This window comes from Phascolarctos cinereus, unplaced genomic scaffold, assembly GCF_003287225.1.
Source record: "Phascolarctos cinereus isolate Bilbo 61053 unplaced genomic scaffold, phaCin_HiC Scaffold_3;HRSCAF=262, whole genome shotgun sequence".
Lineage (NCBI taxonomy): Eukaryota > Metazoa > Chordata > Mammalia > Diprotodontia > Phascolarctidae > Phascolarctos > Phascolarctos cinereus.
The window spans coordinates 236,561,984-236,566,777 of record NW_027555736.1 but is presented as its reverse complement, the minus strand read 5'-3'; positions in this window follow the sequence as shown (position 1 = coordinate 236,566,777).

The following is a 4,794-nucleotide window of genomic DNA, read 5'->3' as shown; positions in this document are numbered from 1 at the left end:
ACACCTACAATATGCAAATCACAACCCCTTTGATGATTTACTGATTAAAAGCAGTAAGTGATCCTAGAAAGAGGTCAGCATTTGGAGTTAAAGGAACCTACAAGGGCCATATCTTGGCTCTACCACTTATGGCCTGTGTGATCTTGGGCAAATCATGTTTATCTCACAGGAACTCAGTTTCTTCATCTGTATAATGACGCTGTTAGATACATTTGTAATGATCTTTCCAGCTCTAAATATTTGGCTCTACGATCTTAGATGATCTACTACTAATAGTAATAGAACAAAAATACTTTAAACCATATCCTTGTAACTTTTCAAAGTGTTCTCCATATCTATTAGATAATTCAAACTCAAATCTGATTAATATCCCTAAATTTATTCTAGATCTAAAATTTGGTATTCTTCACTGCTTGCTTTCCTCTAAAAACAATTGGTATTTTCTCCTACTTAAAAATTTGGAGGGCAGCTAGATGGCGCAGTGGATAGAGCACTGGCCCTGGATTCAGGAGAACCTGAGTTCAAATTTGGCCTCAGACACATAACACTTGTTAGCTGTATGACCCTGGGCAAGTCACTTAACCCCCACTGCCCAATCCAAAAAAAAATTTTTTTTTGTCTTGCCACTGTTTTATAAGACCTTTCTTAAAACATTACTCACTATGCAATTGCAATTTTCTAGATATCGCTATTAGTGGTATCTTAACAAGAGATGACATATTACAGTACTGAAGTTTAGAAATAAGACAAAACATCAATTAGATATAAGAAAAATTGCAGCACACATTTCAACTGCTTTGCTCCTCAAAAAGAAATACAAGGAAAAGTTTGATTTGAATAATTTACCAGCATCCTAGAAGATATTGACAAAATTTGAGAGAGCTAGGCAACCAATTAGACAATAAGAAAAATTACTTAATCTCAATTCTTTAACAGATTTTTAAAAAATAGGCCTAGTATTAAATGTTTAAACTTAAATGAGCAGAATTTTTATTTTATGCTTGATATAATGAATACAATTAAATAATTTAGGATTTATTTTGGTACTAATAAAATGCAACACCCAGAGAACTTAAGTTATAAAACCTTTGTGTTCTTGGGCCCTCCCACCATTCTTTTTTAATCAGTCAACAAACAAGGACCTATTACTTGCCAGGCACAGAGCATACAGAGGTAAGAGGCAGTCCCTACCTTCAAAAAGTTTACATTCTGCTTTTTTTGGGGGAGGGGTGAGAGTCAACATATATACAAATGAGCATATACAAAATAAATACAAAGTATGGTGGGGGAGTGGACCCTAAAAACTGGGAGGGAAACAGGAAAGGCTTCATCTATGATGTGACCTTAGAGTTGTTTTGAAGGAAATTAGGGATTCTAAAAAGCAGAAGAAGAGAGGAGAGCATGAGGGGGCAGCCTTTGTAAAGGCATGGAATTGGGAGACAGAATGTCATATCCAAAGAAAAGATGAATTTGGCTGGGATAATAAACCCCCCAAATTCAAGTTTTCATCTGTAGGCAAAAATAACTGACTTCTATACAAGCAAAATATTCAGGCCAGACTGAAGCAATCCTTTCTATGTAAGTTTGTATAAGGATGACTTGGTGTTTTTTCCATGACACTGCAATGGACAGTTGTCTTGCTAAACAAGAACTAAGTTCACCAATTTATGATTGAATGAAAAAATAGTACAGAAACTACTCAAAAATGTAGGTCCAAGATAGTAAGCTATCATTTTAAAATTAAATCTTTAAAAGGTGAAAAAAATAGCTGTTTCATGCAACATATTAGCCTCTGAAAACATGCAAACTTATCTGGTTAAAAAAAAAAGAGAAAATATAAAAACATGGCACAGGAAGAGAACACTGGATTTGGGGGATGGTGGTCTGTTCAAATTCCATCTCTATCACTATAAGCGTTACTGTGGGCTGCAGCTTCCTCATCTATAAAATTAGTAGAGTAGATGGTATCTAAAAACCTTTTCCACTTTAAATCAGTGATTTGAATTTAAAATGCAGTAATAAATTAACAGCAAGAGAATATATTTCCTAGAATATACACTCCTATAAATAAGACTACAATTACTGCAACCCTTGACCGAGTACACCTCAAAATTTCAGGAAACACTAAATAAGCTTACCAATTAATAAATCTCCAATAATTTATTTATACAATTTGTTTAAAAATTGAGCTCTCCTAGCACATTTTAAATTATTTTATTTACAGAAATTTACACACAATTTTTCAGGAACATATCTATTGCGAGAAAAAAAAATGAGGTATATATCCACACAGTGAACAGCAGCTATCTTATAACAGAAAATCCATTATCTAAAACATTGTATATATTACTATTTGGCATAATATAACACTCCTCAAATAGAATATGTCATAGGATTAATTTCTCCAACTTTAAGATTAACATCTCATTTTTTCACATTTGTAATAGGTGCGTTTTTAGCAGTTGGAGAGAGCTATTGAGTGACTATGTCCTACTAATATTGTTTAAAATTTGATTAAAAGCTAGAACACTCTTCCATGGAGGTCAAAGAAAAACAATGGCCCACTGTGTACCAATATATTCACAGCAGCAATTTTTATGGTAGCAGGTAACTGGAAACAAAGTACATACCCATCAATTGAAAAATGACTAAACAAAGGTGGTATATGAATGTAATGGAATATTATTATCTAGTAAGGAATTACAAAAGTGAACTCAAAGAAACACTGGAAGATCATATGAATTGATGCAGTAGGAAACAAGCAGAACAAAAATAATTTAAAATGACAGATATACAATGTAAATGAAAAGGTCACTAAAAGGGAGATGAACTCTGAGTAGCTCAAAAACCAGTAAAAGTACTAGATAATATAATAAAATATATCTCCTTCCCCTCAGCAGAGGGATAGGGTACTTCCAGGGCAGAACATCATACATATTATCAGGCAAGGTCACTGAATCAGTTTTTTGTTTTTTTGTTTTTAAATAATAAGCCAGGTTTCAATTCTGGGGGATTATGGATAGGGGGAAAAGGAAGAGATTTCCAGAAACGACTGAAATACAAAGAAAAGACATCAACAAAACTTTTTAAAAGAATAGGTAACACATTTCAGTGCTTTATATTTCTAGCAGAGGCTTTTTAAAAATGTAAAATACGTGCTGCCTTTTATACACAAAGATTAAACTGATTCAAAATTAAAAAGACTTGTGCTTTAAGTTGTTTTTTTCCAAGATCAGTTATTAGTGGTTCTAAGCTATCCACCCATTCTTTGACTTTGTGCCCTTATGATTTAACGCACAGGTATTTAAGGTGACCAACTCAAGTCCAGGTATGCTCTACCGCCATGCCAGGACAACAATGACCTGAAGAATTAGCTGTGCTGAACCAAATGAGTTTTAATTAGCCACAGACCCGTAATTTGGAAATTCTATTTTCCAACAATGTGAGCATACAATTCACTATCACATGGTACACAATACGCTTTATAATATGGATTGATCACCTCCTCAAAAATGGCAAAGTTTAAAGTATTTAAAATTTTATCTAAAATGCAAAATTTCTAAGATTAAATATGTGGGTATTTATAGATTTAAAAGGAAAATATTTCATAAAAAACATTTCAGAAGTAAAACTAGGCACTTAAGGCTGGTTTTTTTTTTCTTTTCTGAAAAGCATAGATAACTTCAACATAACCAGAACTAAAGTCCCGCCTCTGGGTAATTAAGTCACAAAACCCTTAATGTCAGGGACAGAAAACAGTTCTATGTTAAACACATTAGTAAGGTAAATGAGAAATAACTACACATTTTTCCTCTCAACAGGCAGTTTTTTTTCAACTTAATATTTACAAATAATGACTGCTGAGAGGTTTGGACTCTAATATAACCTATTCTCAAACACTTTTCTCAAAAGTCATCTTCAAAGTGACAGGATTTGCAGCAACTGAAGTGACACTACTAAGTTCTGTTAAGATTTCATTAAAATACTGCTTTTAAGGATTTTTTTAAAAAATAAAGATTTTCTGAAAGATCACTACATCTTTGGGTTGCCATTTTACATTGGTTTTTGCCTGTAATTGCAAAAGATTACATTCCATCAATTTACTAATCATTTTGATACTAAACATTAATTGGATGTATAAAAAATCAAGTATCACTGAAACCTCAGTAAATAAAATTTACATATTCAAATGCTTTCATATGATTACTGAAGAGGAATAATATGACAAGAGGATTTTTCATACATAAAGGTGAAGAGTCACCCAGCACTCCCACTGGTGATTAACACTGACAATTCCCACTTTAACACTAATATTTTTAAGTTCTTAAAAATTATAATGTGCTTTCTGAGACACAGAGTGTCTGCCTTGAAGCCTCAGCTGACAAGTCACTTAAGTCTAGTGATTGCTATGTAAACAAAAATATAAGCACCTTAGCAACAAATTCAACAGGAAAAATAATCAAAAATATTTCTAACAAATAATTTGAGTGTTAAATGCACAGCAAAAGTACCCTGCACAACCTATTAATATTCAATGTAGATGGCTCATTTTTCATGTACTTCTTTTGAAAATAAAACTCACGTAATTAATATTCAAAATGATCACCCAACTTAAGTAAAACTACTAAGTAGAAAGTTAATGATTCCTTTTTTTTTCCCCCTAAGCAAGTATTTGATTCATTTAAGAAAGAGTAGAAGTGGGGAGGGGTCAGGGTATTTTCCTACCTGGCAAAAAAACAAATTTCCAGGTCACAAAAAAGGAACACATCTGCATTTAAAAGAAAAATGCAAACA